At 48.0% G+C, this 20766-nt stretch overlaps 1 long non-coding RNA gene across 1 annotated transcript in view; it reads left to right on the top strand.

The window, feature by feature from the left end:
• The window catches only part of LOC102160870 (uncharacterized), a 90198-nt gene extending 73797 nt beyond the window's left edge, over positions 1-16401 (top strand). The window contains exons 2-4 of the long non-coding RNA XR_002345104.2: positions 14167-14271; positions 15555-15671; positions 15962-16401. This is a non-coding gene — a long non-coding RNA (uncharacterized LOC102160870). The remainder of the gene's footprint in view (positions 1-14166; positions 14272-15554; positions 15672-15961) is intronic.
• The last annotated feature ends 4365 nt before the right edge of the window (positions 16402-20766 follow it).

Below are 20766 nucleotides of genomic sequence, written 5' to 3' on the forward strand. Positions count from 1 at the left end.
GTTGTTGGTCTCTTAATTGCAAGTGCATCTCCAGTGTCCTGGATTTGTACCATCCTCTTCTCATGATTTCTGATTTTGGGGGCATAGTTGTGCATGGATGATTTTGTACCTTTACTGTATATACATCTTTACTGGTGAACCTTGTCATTTGTGGAATTTTTGTTTCCTGTTGCTGCCTTTTCTTTTCTGCCTAAAGAAGTTCCTTTAGTATTTGTTGTAAATCTGGTTTAGTGTTGCTGAATTCTCTTTGCTTTTGCTTATCTGTGAAGCTTTTGATTTCTCCTTCAAATCTGAATGAGAGCCTTGCTGGGTAGAGAAATCTTGGTTGGAGGTTTTTTCCATTCATCACGTGAGATATATCATGTGACTCTTTCTGGCCTGCAGAGTTTCTGCTGAAAAATCTGCCAATAACCTTATTAGGCTTCCCTTATGTTATTTGTTTCTTTTCCCTAGCTGCTTTCAAGATTTTCTCTGTCTTTAATTTTGCTCAGTGTGATTAATACGTGTCTTGGTGTGTTCCTCCTTGGGTTTATTTTATATGGTTCTCATTGTGCTTCCTGGATTTGAGTGAGTGGTTCCTTTCCCATGTTAGGGAAGTTTTCAGCTATTTGAATATTTTTTCTGTTCCTTTCTCTGTCTCTTCTCCTTTTGGCACTCCTATAATACAGATGTTGGTGCATTTAACGTTGTCCCAGAGTTCTCTGAGACTCTCTTCATTTCTTTTCAATCTTTTTTCTCTTTTCTGTTCCACATAAGTGATTTCCACCTATCTGTCTTCCACCTCACTTATTCATTCTTCTGCCTCCTGTATTCTGTTGTTAGTTGCTTCTAGTGCATTTTTTAATTCCGTTATTGTATTTGCATGTCTTCTTGCTTAAGTTTTATATCTTGTATGTCTTTGCTCAATGTTTCCTGTAAATTATCCTTCTTTGCCTCTAATTTATTCCAATGTGTTGCATCATCTTCAGCATCAACATTCTAAAGTCTTTTTCCTGGAAGCTGAGAATCTCCTGATCACTTAGCTGTTTTTCTGTTTTTTTTTTCTTTCTTCCTTTTCTGAGTTGTAGTTCTCTGTGTTCTCATTTTTATAGTCTTTTGGTGTGGTGAACTTTTTGCATACCACAGTTGTAGTTTCTCTTTCTTTTGTTGTCTGCCCCCCTTGTGGCTGAAATTGGTGGTTTGCTGTAGGCTTCCTGATGGTAGGCACTGGTGCCTGCCCACTGGTAGGTGGGACTGATTCCTATCCCTTTGGTGTGTGGGGGTTTGTCTCTGGGTTAAATTAGAGGTGTCTGTGTGCCTGGGGGGTCTTTAGGCAGCCTGTTTATTGATGGGTGGGGAGGTAATCTCACCTGGATTATTGTTTGGCCTGAGTTTTCTCAGCACTGATGGGTGGGGCCAGATTTTCCCAAATGGCCACCTACAGAGAAATGCATGCTGATGAATATTCCCAAGAGCTTTGCCTCCAATGTCCTTTCCCCACAATGTGCCACAGTCACCCTGGATATCCTCCAAGAACGGTAGTCAGATTCCTGTGGAAATTTAGCTTTGCTCTGGGACCCAGTGCATATGAAAGTCTCTGCGTGCCTTTCAAGAATGGGGTCTTTGTTTCCCTGAGTCCTATGGAGCTCCTGTGCACAAGCCCCACTGTCCTTCAATGCCAGATGCTCTGGGGGCTCTTTCTTCCAGTTCCAGATCCCCAGGCATGGGGATTTTATGTGGGGCCCAGAACTCACCCTTGTAGGTGAGTCTCTGTGATACAGTTACTTTCCTGTCATTGGGGCTTTCCACCCAGGAGGTATGAGGTTTCTTATATCACATAATCATCCCTCCTACCTCTTGATGTGGCCTCCTCTTTGTCTTCTGTAGTAGGATATCTTTTTGAAAGTTTCCAGTCCATTTGGTTGAAGGTTGCTCAGCATTTGGTTGTAATTTTTTTGTTTTTATTAGAGAAGTTCAAAAACAAATTATTTTAGTTTTCCTTCATTTGAGGTTGACCTTAATATCTCCTTAATTTCTGAAGGATAGTTTCAGAGATATAGGACTCAGGCTTGACACATCTTTTGGCTCTTATTACTATTCTTCCACTCCCTACTGGCCTCTGTTCAGATGAGAAATTTGCTTTCATTCAAATTGGTGTTTTTTGGTACATAAATGCAACATCTTTCTCTGACTGCTTCTGGGATTTTTTTTCCTTGTCTTTAGTTTTCAAAAGTTTAACGATGGTGTGTTTTGGTGTGAATTCTTTGAGTTTATCCTGTTTGGGGTTTACTTAGCTTCTTGAATCTGTAAGTTTATGTATTCCATTAAATTTAGGAGGTTTTAAAACATTATTTCTTCAAATTCTTTCTCACTCTCATACTTTCTTATGGCTCCTCCCCATATCTCTAATTATATAACTATTAAATCTTTATTTTTCCAGAGCTCTCTGAGGCTCTATTCATTTTTCCTATTTTTCTCTGTTGTTTACACTGAGTAAGTTCTATTTATTAGCCTTCAGGATCACTGATGCTATCATATGCCATGTCCACTATAAGAGAGGGTCAATTAAGTAAGTTTCTAAAATGAATTTCTCTTACTTATTTTTAGTTTTATAATTTACATTTGGTTTTTAAAAAAGTTTAACAAGTTTATTGAGATACAATTCATACAACAAAAACGCATCCTTTAATTTTTTTTTTTAGTATATTCAGTGGTTTTTAGTGTATTCAGAATTATGCCACAGTTACCATTTGATAATTTCAGGAAGTTTTCATGACACACCAAAGGAAATCCTGTCCCCATCAGTAATCATTTTCCATTTGCTCCTCTTTCTAGCCCCTTGCCACCACAAATCCACTTTCTATCCTATGGGTTTGCCTATTCTGGACACGTCATGTAAATGGAATTGCATATGTGGTCTTTTGTGCTGGACTCCTTTCACTCAGCATAATGTTTTCAAGGTTCATCCCACTGTGGTTATTTGTCAGTACTTCATGCCTGGTAATGGCTGAATAATATTTCATGGTATGGATGTACCAAATTTTCTTTATCTATTCACCAACTGATGTATATTTAGTTTCTTTCTTTTTCTCTTATGAATAATGCTACTAGGAACATTTTGTACAGGTTTTAATATGAACAAAATAACATTTTTTAAAATTGAAATGTTGATTTATAATATATTAGTTTCAGGTGTACAGCAGAAGTGGAACCACTGATAGCCTCCTGGAACCAGTGGGACACTGAGGGCATTTCCAGAGCTTTGTCTTTCTGTGTTCAGAGCAGCCAATGGCCTTGGTGTCCCTGAGCATTACCAGACATGAGCAAGGGGTCCAGTCTGTTGATTTTCTCCCATACTGGTAACTGCTGATGGGTTAGCTTCACTCAGACTCCACAGTCATGTGATTCAGTATTTTTGCAGATTATAATCCATTATAAATTAGTAGAAGATAATGGCCATAATTCCCTGTGCTGTACATTATATTCTTGTTGCTTATTTTGGACATAAATTTTAATTTCTCTTTGATATACAGAATTTCTAGGTTACAGAGCATCTCTTTGTTTAACCTTTGGAAGAACTGCCAGACTGTTTTCCAGACTGGTTGCATTATTTTTCAATCCTACCAGAAAAATATGAGTGTTTCAATTTCTCCACATCTTAACCATTGTTTCACTTTTATAACTTCTATTTCTTTCCTGAAAATTATTTTCATTTGTTTAAAAAGAATTTACGAACACCTTTATTGAGGAAGTGTTTTTATGATGGCTGTTTTAAAGTCCTTGTCAGATAATTTCAAATCTAATTCTTGGTATTGGCAATAGCTGATTGTCTTTATCATCTAAGTGTAGTTTCCCTGGTTCTTCACATGGTGAGTGATTTTCAGTTGTAGCTTGGGTATACTGGTTATGCTGTCAGGAGACTCTAGATTCTTTTTAAATCTTCCATTTAGGCAGGTGGTCACTTGTTTAAGTTCAGAGTGTAGGTTCTTGTTTTCTTTGTGACTTCAGTTCCAATGATAATTTATATCTCAGAGCCCTAGCAAAGCTGTCCTGGCCTGTCTTGTTCTTCTGTATTATGGGGCCCCCACTCCATCCCTGCTGGTCCCCAGGGACCATGATGGGGAGCTGAAGCTGCTGACCTGAGTGGAGAGAAGGGCTTGGATGCTGCTGTGGCTGTGGGCAGATGAGACCACCTGCCTGACTGTGGAGTCTGAGTGAAGCTAACCCATCAGCAGTTACCAGTATGGGAGAAAATCAACAGACTGGACCCCTTGCTCATGTCTGGTAATGCTCAGGGACACCAAGGCCATTGGCTGCTCTGAACACAGAAAGACAAAGCTCTGGAAATGCCCTCAGTGTCCCATTGGTTCCAGGAGGCTATCGGTGGCTCCACTTCTGTGTATTTGGCTCCAGACCGTGATCTGTGCCTTTGCCCCAGCTGAGTGGCTGGAGCTGGCTGAGGCCCTGGGGCTGTGGGGCCATGAGGGCAGCTCTCTGGGCCTTGGGACTTGGCATCCTTCTCCTCACTGTCCTTCACCTTATGCCCCAATGGCAAGTTTCTCCTTCTTTTGTCCATGGAACCTCTGCAGGCAGTGGCTCCATAGATGCTGGGGTGTGGGGATCCCCTGTTGTGAGCATCTGTCTGCCTGGGTCTCACTCAGCAAAAAAGGGGATGGCACATCCTAGGGCAGGAGGGCACATGGACTCCAAGGTCCAAACCCTGGAGATGCTTGTCCTTACACTAGGTGAACAGGTTCAATTCCAAGAGGAGCTCAGATCCTTAAGCCCTACTGCTTGGAGTCCAGTGCAGGACTGGGTCAGAGCAGAGATGGATTGAGAGGCACAGCTAGCGTCTTTTCCCAATGATCCAGATTGACAGATGGTGCTTATGGGTCCTGCAAGGTGGCTGTCTCCTCTCCTTCCCCAGGGCAGAACAAGGGGTGGGTAGGGGAGTGGGAAAGCTGGAAGCATCTGGCCACAGCATGAGCATGGAGCTCGTTCCTGGGCCATGGAGAAGAGCCACGGCCCCAGAGATGCCACCCAGAGTGGGTCCACAAGACAAGAGGCTAAGCCATGGGCCAGAAGCTGTAGAGAGGGGATCCTGCCAGAGGGAACAGCATGGAGAGAATACTGGGGGATGTGAGTGAATTCTGGGGGACTGCATGTTGTGGTGTGGGAGCTGTTTTGAGTGAGTTGTGTGAATGTTGAGTGTGGGCAGGTATGTGTGTGAGAGAAAGTATGAGCAACTGCGTCAATATATGTGTGAGACTATGTCAGGGTTTGGGGTGGAGGGCAGGCAAGAATAGGCCTAGAAGCTGATGGAAGAAAAATATTACCTGGCAGCCAGATCTAGCATCCAGCAAGGAGGTGACTGTGAGCTGGACAGAAAGGGTGTATCGGGTGGGAGTGGGAATGTGGGCAGCGATGCTGGTGGGTGTGAAGGGCAGAGGGATGGGTTTGGAAGAAGACAGTGATGTGGGCTAGAGTTAAAAAGGCAGACACTGTGCTTGTTTATATCCAGAAGAAAGGAGTGAGGAATGAGGGGCTTTGGAGTAGGGGTGGTATTGATGGATGAAAGCCCTGGGAAGGAATTGAGAGGAATTTGCCTTCCTCTGTACTGGGGCATGGTCTTCTCTCTCCTCCCTACGAGGCCAGGACAGGCCCTGAAGGTGGCAGTGGGTTGCCTTTAGGTAGGACGACTCAGCCCACCCACATACATGTTTTATTTCCCCTGCATAAGCCTAGGAGGGGGTGGTGAGGATGTGGGGGCTGTGATATGGTGGGGATGTCTGGGGCTATGTGGGCAATTCCAGGGTGCAGAGGCCTAGAAGGGATGTGGTTAGGGGGATATGTCCTTGGTCATGCTGGGATGGGAAAGTTGGGGGAAGCTGAGACCCGTGGGGACCCAGGAACTGAGCCCAAGAAGAGGGAGCTAGACAGGTGGTGGGCAGCCAGTCAGGTGGGGAGGGGTAAGTGAGGAAGATGAGGGGTCCTTAGGGGGGATGAGTGGGCCACAGAGTCTTTGGTAGATGCTGGGAAATGACCTTTGTTTGCAGATCAGGATGGGGTGGTGGGAGGAGCCTCCCATTTCCAGGCAGAGGAGAACAAGGGGACCCCCTGCCTGGGGGTGAGTTTACCCATGGTGTGGGGGCTTCAGTGGCCAAAGGGTTAGGGGAAGTCACACTGGTTTATGGGGATGAGGATGTGGGACTGCAGAGGGCCCACAGGGACCCCTACCCCTTCACATTTCTGGACTTTTCTGCTAGGGGGGTGCTTGGCTTTGTGCTGAGGCCTTGGAGCAAGGCCTTGGAGGTGGCACTAGGGTAACACAGGCATCCTCACCACATACTCAATATTGTTACCAACCCCCAACTAGCCTGTCTGTCTGCAGCTGGACCTAGCGATGTGTGGCTGGCCTATAGGGACAGTCTATATGATGTGGTGGTGTTGGTCTGGCATGAAGGGGAGTGAGGACACATTTGAACCAGGCATGGATGCTGAAGGAGGCATTCGTGGTCTACAGGCAGCTGGGTTGCAGCTGGGCTGTGGGTGCCCCCAAGTATGTCCCACTGCCTGGAGAGGTGGTGCAGCCCTGGCTCCACAATGTATCCTGCAGAGTCTTCCCTCTGGGGGTGAAGCCTGGGGGTGTGGATGTAGGGCGAGTGCCGCCACGAGTGGGTGGTGGTCACTGTGTGTTCTAATAAGTCATGGGGCAGGGGTGTGGGGAGGAGTGGGGAGTCCAGGGACTCTCTGGTAAGGGCTCCCTGATCCATCCAACCCCCATAGGAAGGGCCAGTTCTCATCTCTCTTCATTCCTCCTGTATTAGGAGTCCTCTGTTTTTCATTCAACAAATGCTTATTTACAAGGCTCTGCCCTGGGTACTGGAGATGCAGCTTTGCATGAACATCACAAAATCCTGCTACGGGGTCTATACTGTCCAGGGAGAGACTGAGAGTGAATAAATCAGCAGGTAGAAGAGTGGTGCCAGGGGTGGAAGGGCAGGCAGAGGGATGGGGGCCCACTTGTTCCCAGCAGTCATGGAAAATTTTTTCCCCGGAGGTCTGGAGGGTCTTCAGCTGTGCCTGTGCATTTTATAAGCCTGAGAGCCTGTGAGGCCCCCTTGTGACATTCTGCCTCTGAGCTGACCCACAGCATGGTTTGTGTGGCCCAAGTGAGAATGCGGGCGCCTGTTTGAAAGATTACCAGAGATGCTTCAGAGAGCACTGAAGAGGGCAGGGCCTCAGTGCTGATCCCCACTGAGGAGTCAGATGTCCCCAGCAGGCACCGCACCCTAGTGGGGACATCTAGCTCCAAGTGGTCATGTGGCTAGCAGAGTCTGCACTTTATGCAATGCTGTGTGTGCTTTACAGATGACACTTTCTGGGAGGTATGGCTGGTGAAGGGCTGAAGCCGTTGTGTGGGACTCGCTGAAATCAGGAACATGAACAGGGTGTATTGCCTCTGCAGCCTGTACCAGGAAGAGGCCATGGTGTTCTCCCTGGAGCTGGGGTCTGGCCCTGTGCTCTGGCCCTGTGCTCCAGGTCCCCCACCAAGAAGAGGGTATCACCAGGAAGTACATGATTTGCAGGTGCACCAAGCAGACCATTCACAGCTGCAGACTGAACAACAACCTTCGCAAAGGCTGCAACTTCCAGCAAGATATTCAGGTGGTCTGCTCAGGGGACCATCCCTCCATGTTCCAGGGGACAGAAGGGAGCCAGAGAGTGGCTGCAGCAGGGGACAACCCCACCCGGGGTCCCTCACAGGCCCAGTCCTGCGTGACACATTGGGAGGAGCTGGATCTCTCCTGGATATCTGTGCAGCTCCCTGTGGCAGAGGGGCTCAGAGCAGGCTAGAGAAGGGAAGGGATGGGAGAGGGGAAGACTGCCCCTTGGTGACCTGGTATTATCTAGCTCATACTCCTTTTGAACCAATCCTAGAGGTGAGAACACAGGATGAGGTGGGGGGTGGGAACTCACAGGTGTCTCAAGAGCTCTAGGTAGGCAGAACCCAGCAGTGCAGAGCTAGGTTTCTGTCTCCAACAGAGATGTCCACCCAGAGCCGCCAGGAAGGCTGGATCCTGGATGTCTGCAGCATCTGCTCTGTTCTAGCTGCCCTTATAGCATCTCTAATGTGAGTCAGGGTTGGGTGGTAATTCTCTCCTCCCAGCCCCATCTCTAGTCTGTGAGAGTAAAGTGGGCCTCTTAGATCCTGGCTGTGATCTGGGATTTGGGGCAGATAAACTGTCCACTCTCCTTGGTGCCCTCAAGGGGGCAGTGCTCTGTGGCCTAAGGGGTGCCTTGACCTGGCCTCTGAAATTTGGAGGTCCTTGATGTTGTTCACTGGGCAGGCAGAAATTGCAAGACACATGTGAGTACCTGCAGCAGGTGACCCCAACCTCTGACCAGGGACTCTTGCTCTATTCTTGGTGCAGACTGGATGTGCTTCCTGCCCAGCACTTGGCAGACCCACTGCTGGACGCAGATGATCTCCTCTGGCTGGAGCCTCCCAGGGTCCACAGGTGATGGTTCCAGGCTGAGCTGTTACCTGATAACCCCTGACCCTACTGAGAATTTGTCTCCTCCTCCAGGACACACAGAGGCCTGGCTGGCAGGTGGTGAACACCCCTACACTGGGCGCCTAGAAGTGAGGAGCAGTCTGACCTGGGGCACTGCCTGCGATGCTGACCTGGACCTGGCCACGGCCCACGTGGTATGCCAGGAACTGCAGTGCGGCATGGCCGTGTCCACACCCTGGAATGACCACTATGGCCGGAGGTCTTCTGTTGTGCCTGCAACCAGTCCCTTCTGTTCCACTGTCCTCAGGGGCCTGGGCACCAATGTAGGCATGGCCAGGATGCTGGGCTCAGGTGCTTGGGTGAGGCCAGGAGTGTGGGCTTTGAGGCTTGGCCCTGCCTCCTTCCTGCCAGCTTTTCTCTGTGACTCCCACCTGGAGCTGAGCTGAACACCCTGTCTGGGCACGGAGACCCTCCTGACCCAGGGCAATGTGTCCTTGTAACTGCTGGTGCCCGTGGGAGCATTGGGGGATGCCAGCAACCTGTGTTCTGGTGAGTGAAGGCCCAGAAACTACCTTCCCCCACACCCCTTATCACTTTGTCCTGGCAGGGGTTGGGGGTGGGCCATGGCTGTCCTCACTTGGTTTGTCTCCAGGGAGGCTGGGCTCAGTGCTGGGTCATTGTGCCGGGTGTGTCAAGTGCTCAACCTGTAGGGCACCGTGTGATAACAGCTGGGACCTGCAGGATGCCCAGCTGGTCTGCTGGCAGCTGGGCTGTGGCCACATGGCTCAGCACCCTGGGGCTTGGTCACTTCAGGGTGTGGTCTAGGCTCATCTGGATGGATTAGCTGGGCTGTGAGGGCCATGAGTCTGCACTGTGGCAGCGCTTGTTGGGGGTAGGCGGGCTGGGCTCTGCATGACTGTGGGCACAAGGAGGACACTGGTGTCTTCTGCTCACGTGGGTGCTGTGAATTGAGTCCCCTCCCGGGGCTACTGGCTTTCAAATTGTGCTGTGCTTGTACATGAAAAACTAGCTATGCGCTCCCCTCAGACTCCACTGTTGCTCTCTGCCTGATTTGGAAACCCCACAACTCCCAGCTTCAGTGCCCTGTAGCTACATCGACTAAGTACCTCCTTCTTTGCTCTGGGGGTGGGAGGAGGCCCTGTGGTGGGATGGGGTGTGTTGCTCCTGGGTGTCTGAGCAGCACTGCTTGGTGTCTTTCTCCCCTGCTCACAAGTTCCCCTCACATTTGTGCTTGAGCTTTCCCTGACTTGAGTTTGTAATTATTATCTGCGTTTTAGTTTTTTTATCTGCGTTTTTAATTTTTCTCAGAGCATTTTTGAGGCAGTGTATGTTTTTTTTTTTTTTTTTTTTTTCAGCTCACACATATCTGAGGCTCTTTTGGTGGATCTTGTCTGGGTATGATTATTCTTAGTGACAGAGTTTTGTGATCTCCTGGGGGCATCTGGTTGGTCCTGCCTCCTCGAGCCCCCTCCAGGCAGCCCTCCAGGGTAGGCGGTACATCCCAGTGGGGCCTCTTCTCAGTGATTTTGATTCCTATTTTTGCTTTAGGAAAGTTGCCTTCAACTCTATGTGAGTCATCATGTTTCTTTTTAGTTACAGTCTCATCCATTATGTTGGCTCTTCCCCACGCTTTTTATTCAATTTTTTGGAGGCGGGGTGGGGGGGCAGGCCCTGCTCCTTTCTCAGGCTTTCTAGGGAAGTTTCTCTAGGTGCTGTCTTTATCATGGATTGTCTTTTCTGTCACTTCTGGTCTTCCTGTCCTCGGTATACATTTCCTCTTATATTTTGTTTCCTTGAAGTTCTTCCTTCCTCTGTACTGTGGCTCGTCAGGCAACTGCAGGACTCTGCTGCTGGGCAGTGGCAGGAGTGCGAGGGCTCTGTTTCTGTTATGATTCACCCTGGCGACAGAGTTTCAAAGGTGAGAGTAAAGCAATGCACTCTTGAGGCCCAGGTGTGGAATTGGCACTGGTCACCCTTAGCCCATTAATTTGGTTGGCTGAGGTTCTAAGGCAAGCCCATGTTCAGGGGTGGGAAATAGATTCATTGCATGGGGTATGGATACAGGCAGGAGGTCTTAGTGGCCACTTTTGTAAGCTACCACAGACGTATTTCCTTCCATTGTTTTTTTCTAAGCTTATTTTTATTAGTTATAATCCTGTAAGATGCAATTCATATCCATATTCTGTGATTTATCTCCACATGTGCATTTTTGTTGTATTACAGGCTCCTGTAACAATTTTAAAGGGTGTCTGATACTCCACCATGTGGTGATACATTAAATTGTTGTTGGACTTGCACCGCTCAAGGGTAACACGACAAATACTTGGGCACTGACCAGCCAGGACCAATGCTATCTACAAACTGAGAGATATGGGCTAATTCTTGTTTGTTTCTTAATTTAATTTTTTGAATTTTTATTATCACTTTTAAGTTAATCATCTTGTACAAAATGATTATTCTGTATTTTGAGCAATTTCCAAGGATAGATTTCTGGGCAATCAGCTGATCCCTGCTGACTAAGACGTTACAACTAGGGGTTAAATCTGGTCACCTGTGGTCAACTGCTCTCATCTTTTTCCATCTTTAAATTGATGGGACTGTGGGATCCATGTGAGGTGGATGCCAAGACTCACTGGGTTAGATGCCCTTGGGTGGCATCCGTCTTTGTGCTGGAAGCTCCTCTTGGCTTCCTCCTTCAGAGATTTCCTTGGCCTGAGTATGCTTGTCTTCCAGGGTCAGTGGCTCTGAGGCTTTGAGGTGGCACTGGCCGCTGTGCTGGGTAGCTGGACATGTTCTACAATGGGGCTTGGGGAGCTGTGTGCAGTAATGCCCTGAAAGACACGTCCTTATCCATCATCTGCAAGCAACTGGGCTGTGAGGGGCAGGGCTGGCTGGACAACAGACCTGTCCACACTATCTTGGGCACCTCCAGGGTGGACAATATCCAGTGCCACAGGCTTCGAAACTTCACACTGTGGCAGTGCCCCTCAGCCCCATGGCACCTGCATACCTGTGTCCATGGAGAGATAGTCTGGATACCTGTGCAGGTGAGCCCTGGAGGTGTCTGGGGGGCCTGGAGGCAGATTCTATTCTGACAAGTCATTTGCGAAGGCTGCCACCGACCCATGGCTTGGAGCTGTGCGGTCACTTGGGCTCCACAAGCTTCATTCTGAAGTTTTTCAGGGCATTTACCCTGGGTGGGTCACTGTTTAATCAATAGGATTGTCAGAGAAAACACAAGACCTTCAACTGCTCATTCACCAACAGTTGCCCAGGTACCCCTCACTTCCTCCCTGTCCATGCCCCATCCTGGTCCTGATGCGCGGTGACCACAGTCTCCTTTGTGGAGGAGGGCGAGCTGCGCATGCGTGGTGGGGAGGACAGCTTCTCCAGCTGTGTGGAGCCCCGGCACGTCGACTCCGGGGGCACCGTGTGCGACAACTCCTGCGACCTGGTGGAGGTAGAGGTTGTGTGCTGCCAGCTACGCTGTGGCCAGGCTGTGGGTGCCCCGCGGGGGCCGCCTTCAGGCAAGGCTCTGGGCCCATGTGGCTGGAGGAGGTGGGGTGCTGGGGAAGTGAGGCGTCCCTGTAGGGATGCCCAGTGGAGCCAGAGGGACACGGAGACTGCGGGCACAATCACGCAGGAGGGAGCCTGCAGCTCCCCCATCCCCTCCGTGGGTGGGGGGCAGTAGTAGGTGGGAGGGTTCTTGGGGCTGGGGAAGGGGTGCCAGGAGGGATCCTTTGCAGTACCCCTCCATCCTGGATGCCCCAGAACCCAGCCCTGAGGCTGCCCTGCACTTGTCCCTCTGGATGCTAGAGCACAGGCTGCCTCCATGACTTCCATCTCAAGCTGAGAGTCTGGATGAAGGTCTAGGCTGCCTTTCCACACCCCTTGCAATGAATCTATTTCTCCTGGGGGACCACAGTCCTGTTTTCGGCATCAGGTAGGTGTATGTTCCTTCAGGCTCTGCTCAGAGCTTGCTGCCTACCTCACCCAGAGGTGCCTAAGAGTCTCCTGTGGACACCATGCCTCAGTCAGCCCTCATCTAGGCTGATGGGTGGAGGTCAGGAGGACCAGGGCCATGGTGCCAGAGACGCCCTTCCCTGAGGGTCCCCCTGTGCAAAGCTGGGTGGAGAACCTAGGGAGGGACAGCAAGCCCAGGCTCTGCCGGCCAATTTTCTGGGCCTTTCCCTTGCTGACTGGGCAGTTGGGCTCTGGTGCGCTGTAGCCTCTTAGATACTGACTGTGAGTCCAAAGCAGTCAGGACTCTAAGAGTTGCCTTTCTGGACACTCCTGACTTTAACCCTGTGCCCTCCGGGCAGCACAAGGCCCATCTCTCCCCTGGGTGCCCCTCCTCCTCCTTAGAGGCTCAGGTGGTTCAGGTCCAAGGTCACAATACGCAGGCAGTGCAGGCATGTAGGGAGGACCCCACTGCTCACTGTTCTTACAGACCCTCCTCTGCCCCTTCTACCTGCCCTCAAGGCCGGGACTCTGCCTATGACTTTCTGCCTGGTCTTCAGTACCCTCCTGGTTGTCATCTCACTGGTCCTGGGGGCACAGTGGCTCCAGGGCCCAAGACCTTGCAGGGGTAGGTGGGCATGTTGGTCAAGGTTAATATCAGGCCCTGGGAATGGGGAAGCTCTGGAGGGGAGGGGAGGTGCTCTGAGACCCAGACCAATGCAGGTCCCCAGCTGTCCTGTGTGCTGGGTCCCACTCAGAATTCCACCCTTTCCCCTTGTGGTGACTTCCTAAAAGTGGACCCATGGGTTGTTGGTAACAGGGTACCTGGGCCCTTCTCTGCTTCTGAGAGGCTGGGTGAGAAGAGCTGTAGTCCTGGGGCTGCCTGGGTGGGAGAATAAAGCTCCAAGGGTGTCCTGACCCCTCTGTCGAATGTTCCCTCTGTCGAATGTGTATCTGGGGAACTCTCCCACCTGGTGGGGTTCCAGAGGGTCCTGGTGTGCATGAGACACCCCACGGATGGGCTTAAACTGTGGAGAATGTCTCTGCTTAAAAGGTTTTGGTGTGGCCTTTGCAGGTTCTGGAATGTTGGGGAATCTGCCCTTGGAAGGTGTTTATGAGGACACTGGAGCTGTCCCCATGGGGGAGGAGGAGGAGGTGCCCAGAGTGTCCAGGGCCCTGGTGCTGGAGGAGGAGTATGATGACACAGGGGAGCCTGAGCAAGGCCCTGAAGAGGGGGAAGCAGAGGAGGGGGCCCCCTTGACCTCCACAGGTGCGCACCTCTGCACCTTGGCATCCATGGCAGTTTTCCTGCTGTACTGCTCCTGTGCCCAGAGTTTTTCTCTGGCCAGCCCCTACATCTAAAGATCCTGAAAGCTTCCTGTCTGTGTGTCCTTAACACTCATTTCCATCACAGGCTTGGTGTTCAGAGTTTAGGGAGATCCTAGATTTTTATTTGGGTTTCGTTTTGTGGTTGTGCCTTATCCCTCCCAGTGCCACATCCAGTGGCTGTAGGGGCCTAAGCAGACAGGTGGACAGAGACCTATAGGCAGCGGCACATTCTCACTCCATCCAGTCCTCGACCAGGTGTCTGGCCTCATGGTGTAGCAAGAAGCCAGGGACCAGAATTCCTGGGGACTCTTAGGAATTGCTGAGAGCCCCCACTGCATGCCTCTCTCTTTAAACACAGGTGGGGCTCCTCACAGCTCAGGCTGGGAAGGAAGACCACGGCAGCCTCTGCCCATGGACGTGGTGACCATGAGCCAACCATGGGGGACCTCAGCAAGACCAGAAGGTGGGGGAGAGCTCAGTGTGCTGAGGGCTTTCATTTTCCTCATTTCTTAAAGAGATTTAGTAACTCACTCATCGTAATTCATCTCAGAAACATTCCTCAGATGCCCACCATGGCCCAGGTTCTGTTTTTGGCCCCCTCTCTGCCTCGCCCTGGTCTGAGGTGGGCTCTGAGTGTTTTCAACTGTCTTCACCCTCGGCCTCTTGCCTGCACGGTTCTCCTGGGGGATGTGTGGGGGGTCCCCAGTGAACCAGCTCCTGGCCACCTCTCCTTTCATCTGCAGAAAGTGTTGAACCCGACTCAGGTATTGTGCTAGGAGCCCCAACACTTCCAGTTGTCTTGCTCTGATGCCCCCACCAAGCCCTTTGCGACCACACCCTCCTTGACCACCTCTCTGGGAAGTCAATTTCCCTGCATCCTCTCCCCTGTGTGGATCAGGTATCGGTCTGCAAATGATCAGACCCACCATATCCAAATCTTTCTGGACTCCCATTCTGCTATTCCAGCATCCTGGGAATGACCAGCTTTAATTATGCTGTGATTCCCTCCTCTGTAGGGTCTGTCCAGTGATCCCACTACTTACCACCTATCCCTCAGGGTTTACCCTCAGGGTCTGGCCAGCCTGCTGCAGCCATCACTGGTGCTGGGCTCTTGGAGTCTCTCTGAACATGGCTTCCCATCACTCATCCCTTCCCCCGCGTCCCACACCCTAGACTGTAAGAGAGATGCTGCTGTGGGCTCAAGCACTACTGGTACTGGAGACGGTGAAGGGTTTCTCTTGGACAGGAGGCCTCGATGCAGGAAATGTGGAGGGAGGTGTGCAGAGAGGCTGGACAGGGCCTCTGGAGTGAAGTGGAGTGAGGACCAGTTTTCAGGTGCTGGAGCAGCTCCTGGCAGAGCCTTGGGGGACAAATGGGCTCCCCTCTTCCTCTGCCCCTGCATGCTTTCTCCTGGCCCTGCACCCAGCAGGTGCAGAGCAGGGCTGGGGACAGAGCTCACAGGGCTTGGCAGGAAGAAAGTGGGTACCTAGACCTTGCTCCCAGATGCATCTCACCCTGCTCTTGCTCCCAACAATGAGGGTCCCTCCAGACGGGGGAAGTCAGTGGCGAGGGGGTCCTACGGTCCACATCTACTGTCCACCCGCACCTGCGTTCTCTGCCAGCACTCAGAGGAGAAGGACAGAGGCCGCCCTGCGGGAGCACCCAGTTCCCAGTTGGGATGGTCAGACCAGGTGTTACCAGCACCCTGATGTCTGGCTCGCTGACGCCAGCTCCCCTTCTCCACAGCCTCAGGCTGGGCTGGGCTCCTCAACTCTGGGAGGAACGCGGAGAGCCTGTGATGGAGGGCACACCAGAACCACCAGCAGGCAGGCCACTGCGGTGTGCGGTCAAGCGGAGCTCCAGGTAGGTCCTGTCTCAGGTAGAGAGAGCTCCCTGCAACCTCCACTCACCCATACCCAGGCCCCACCCTGCACTGCCCCTCCCCTCTGCTCAGGCAGCTCCCTTGCTCCTGCCTACCCCTGCTCAGGCTGCTTTGAGGAGGGTGGAAGCCAGCTGGATGCTGCAATGCAGGAGGCGGGGGACCATAGAACTGGCCAGGGAGTGCACGGCCCTGCCAGCTCCAGGGGCGGTCCCGTGCTGCCTGGGCTTCCAAGCAGCCAGGACAGAGGCTGCAACCTACCCAACCTCCACAGAGAGCGAGGTCAGCCCTAGGAACAAAGCCAGAGCCTGCCTTCATTTTCCCTGCTGAGCTGCTCCCCAGAGCCACCCAGACTGCAAAGCCTCTGCCGCCTTCTGGATTGTGCCCATCCTAATGCCACCGCCAGAACAGTCAGCACCTCCAGCCAGGCTGTACTGCTCCCCACCGCTCTGCTCCAGGAGTGAGGCCAAGTCTGGCAGGCAGCGCACTCCCTTGGACAGGTGCGTTCACAGGCCTCCAAGCTACCTACATCTCTGTCAACAATTTTTAACTTGTCTCAGCAATGTTTTGCTGTTTTCAGTGCCCGGGTTTTGCCCATATTTTGTTAAATTATCCCTAAATATTTCATACATTTAAGAAAATTTAAATTTCCAACTTAACACTACTCTATAGAATATAATGGATTTTGGTTACATCCTGTAACCTTGCTCTCAACATTTCTAGTTGTTTTGTAAAATTCCTTGTTTTCTATGTAGACAACCAAGTTGTCATTGGGGAATAAAGTTTTACCCCCCCTCCACACCAACCTATATGATTTTCATTTTTCTTCTCATAACGCACCTGGCATGTCCTTTAGTACATGCTTGTTCATACTTTTAAGAGAAAAATCACTTAATACTTCACAATTGTTAACTGTGGGGTTTCTTTGCAGGTGCCCTTTATCAGGTTGAGGAAATTCACTTCTATTTCTCAATTGGTGAGAACTCATGTGACTTGGTATAGAATTTTGTCAGATACTTCTATATCTACTAAGATGCTCATATGATTTTGCTCTATATCAAATACATAAAAATGATATAAATTGGTTTTTGAATGTGAAAACAATCCTGGGATAAATTCTAATTTGTCATAATGTACTTTCCTTTTGCTAAACTGTTTAAAATGATTTCCTAGAATTTTGTTAAAGATTTTTCCATCTGTATTCAGAGGGATGTTGGTGTGCAGTTTTTGTTTCTTGTAATGTCACTGTCTGGTTTTCCTATTGGGTTAACACTGTTTTCACAGACTAAGGCAGGAAGTGTGTGCTCCTCTTTGATTTTTCTGGATGCATTTGTGCAGTATTTGTATAACAACTCCCTTAAATTTTTGGTAAAATTCACCAATCCATCTGGGCCTGGAGTCATCTTTTTTTTATATTTTTAAAAAAAATTTTATTACTCAAATGAATTTATCACATCTGTAGTTGTATAATGATCATAACAATCTGATTTCACAGGATTTCCATCCCACAGCCCAGGCACATCCCTCCACCCCCCAAACTGTCTCCTCCGGAGACCATGAGTTTTTCAATGTCTGTGAGTCAGCATCAGTTCTGCAAAGAAGTTCAGTCTGTCCTTTTTTCAGATTCCACATGTCAGTGAAAGCATTGGATGTTGGTGTCTCATTGTCTGATTGACTTCACTTAGCATGATAATTTCTAGGTCCATCCATGTTGCAAAAAATGCTGGTATTTCATTTTTTTAATGGCTGAGTAATATTCCATTGTGTATATGTACCACTTCTTCTTGATCCACTCCTCTGTTGATGGACATTTAGCCTGTTTCCATGTCTTGGCTATTGTAAATAGTGCTGCAATGAACATTGGAGTACATGTGTCTTTGTGAGTCGTGGTTTTCTCTGGGTAGATGCCCAGGAGTGGGATTGCTGGATCCAATGGTAGCTCTATGTTTAGTTTTCTGAGGAATCTCCATACTGCTTTCCACAGTGGTTGCACCAATTGACAATCCCACCAACAGTGTACTAGGGTTCCTTTTTCTCCACACCCTCTCTAGAACTTATTGTTTGTAGACTTTTGGATGATGGCCATTCTGGCTGGTGTAAGGTGGTACCTCAGAGTGGTTTTGATTTGCATCTCTCTAATAATGAGTGATGTTGAACACCTTTTCATGTGTTTCTTGGCCATTTGTATATCTTCTTTGGAGAATTGTCTGTTTAGATCTTCTGCCCAATTTTTTGATAGGCTTGTTTGTTTTTTTGGTATGGAGCTGCAGAAGGTGTTTATCAATTTTGGAGATGAATCCCTTGTCAGTTGATTCATTTGCAAAGATGTTCTCCCATTCTGTGGGTTGTCTTTTTGTTTTGTTTAGGGTTTCCTTTGCTGTGTAGAAACTTTTCAGTTTGATTAGGTCCCATTTGTTTTTGTTTTTACTGTCATTACTCTAAGAGGTGGACCTGAGAAGATGTTGCTGTCGTTTATGTCAGAGAGTGTTTGGCCTATGTGTTCCTCTAAGAGTTTGATAGTGTCTGGTCTTATATCTAGGTCTTTAATCCATTTGGAGTTTATTTTTGTGTATGGTGTGAGGGAGTGTTCTCATTTCATTCTTTTCCATGTGGCTGTCCAGTTTTCCCAGCACCACTTATTGAACAAGCTGTCCTTTGTCCATTGTATATTCTTGCCTCCTTTGTCATAGATGAGTTGGCTGTAGGTGCACAGGTTTAATTCTGGGCTTTCTATCCTGATCCACTGATCTCTATGTCTGTCTTTGTGCCAGTACCATGTGGTTTTGATGATTGTTGCTTTGTAGTATAGTCTGAAGTCCAGGAGCCTGATTCCTCCAGCTCCATATTTCTTTTTTTTTCTATTTTTATTTTATTTTCCCACTGTGCAGCAAGGAGATCAAGTTATCCTTACATGTATACATTACAATTACATTTTCCCCCACCCTTTGTTCTCTTGCATCATAAGTATCTAGATAAAGTTCTCAATGCTACTCAGCAGGATCTCCTTGTAAGTCTATTCGAAGTTGTGTCTGATAAGCCCAAGCTCCTGATCCCTCCCACACCCTCCCTCTCCCATCAGGCAGCCACAAGTCTTTTTTCCAAGTCCATGATTTTCTTTTCTGAGGAGATGTTCATTTGTGTTGGATATTAGATTCCTTTTCAGGATGTCTTTGGCTATTCTGGGTCTTTTATGCTTCCAAACAAACTTTAAAATATTTTGTTCAAATTCTGTGAAAAATGTCCTTGGTAGTTTGATAGGGATTGCACTGAATCTGTAGATTGCCTTAGGTAGTATAGTCATTTTGATAATATTAACTCTTCCAATCCAGGAGCATGGTATATCTTTCCATCTATTTGTGTCACCTTTGATTTCTTTCATCAGTGTCTTATAGTTTTCAGAGTACAGGTCTTTTGTTTCTTTAGGTAGGTTTACTCCTAGGTATTTTATCCTTTTAGATGTGATGGTAAACGGGATTGCTTCCCTAATTTCCTTTTCTGCACTTTCATTGTTAGTATATAGAAATGTCATCGGTTTCTTTGTATTGATTTTGTATCCTGTGACTTTGCCAAATTCGTGGATGAGCTCTAACAGTTTTCTGGTAGAGTCTTTAGGATTCTCTAGGTATAGTATCATGTCATATGCAAATAGGGATAGTTTTACTTCTTACTGTCCAATTTGGATTCCTGTTATTTCTTTTACTTCTCTGATTGCCATGGCTAGGACTTCCAGAACTATGTTGAAGAGTAGTGGCGAGAGCGGACATCCTTGTCTCGTTCCTGATGTCAGCAGGAATTCTTTCAGCTTTTCACCATTGAGAATGATGTTCGCTGTGGGTTTGTCATATATGGCCTTTATCATGTTGAGGTAGGTTCCCGTTATGCCCACTTTCTGAAGGGTTTTTATCAAAAATGGGTGTTGGATTTTGTCAATGGGTTTTTCTGCATCTATTAAGAGGATCATATGGTTTTGATTCTTCAGTTTGTTACTGTGGTATATCACACTGATGGATTTGCAGATATCGAAGAACCTTGCATCCCTGGGATAAATCCCACTTGGTCATGATGTACAATCCTTTTAATGTATTGTTGGATGCGGTTTGCTAGTATTTTGTTGAGGATTTTTGCATCGATGTTCATCAGTGAAATTGGCCTGTAGTTTTCTTTTTTTTTTTGTGGAATCTTTGTCTGGTTTTGGTATCAGGGTGATGGTGGCCTCATAGAATGAGTTTGGGAGTATCCCTTCCTCTGCAATTTTTTGAAATAGTTTCTGAAGTATCGGTGTTAGCTCTTCTCTAAATGTTTGATAGAATTCACCTGTGAAGCCATCTGGTCCTGGACTTGTGTTTGTTGGAAGTTTTTTAATCACAGATTCAATTTCAGTTCTTGTGATTGGTCCATTCATCCTTTCTCTTTCATCTTGGTTTAGTCTTGGAAGATTGTCCTTTTCTAAGAATTTGTCCATTTCTTCTAGGTTTTCCGTTTTATTGGCGTATGGTTGCATACAGTAGTCTCTTATGATCCATTGTATTTCTGTGATGTCTGTTGTTACTTCTCCTTTTTCATTTCTAATTTTATTGATTTGAGTCCTCTCTCTTTTTTTCTTGATAAGTCTGGCTAGGGGTTTATCAGTTTTGTTGATCTTTTCAAAGAATCAGCTTTTCGTTTCATTGATGTTTTCTATGGTTTTCTTCATTTCTATTTCATTGATTTCTGCTCTGATCTTTATGATTTCTTTCCTTATACTAACTTTAGGTCTTGTCTGGTCTTCTCTCTTGAGCTGCTTTAGATGTAAAGTTAGCTTGTTTATTTGAGCTTTTTCTTGTTTCCTGAGGTGGGCTTGTATTGCTATAAACTATCCTCTTAGAATGGCTTTTGCTGCATCCCATAGGTTTTGGAATGTCGTATCTTAATTGTCATTTCCCTTCTAGGTATTTTTTAATTTCCTCTTTGATTTCTTCAGTGATCCATTGGTTGTTCAGAAGTATGTTGTTTAGTCTCCACGTTTGTTATTTTTGCAGATTTTTTCTTGTTATTGATTTCAAGTTGTATAGCGTTGTGTTCGGAAAAGATGCTTGATAC

The sequence above is a fragment of the Sus scrofa genome, chromosome 6 (assembly GCF_054392235.1).
Source record: "Sus scrofa isolate SSC_HxYL_T2T_F1_AM1 chromosome 6, Sscrofa_HxYL_maternal_Yorkshire_Landrace_v2.0, whole genome shotgun sequence".
Classification (NCBI taxonomy): domain Eukaryota; kingdom Metazoa; phylum Chordata; class Mammalia; order Artiodactyla; family Suidae; genus Sus; species Sus scrofa.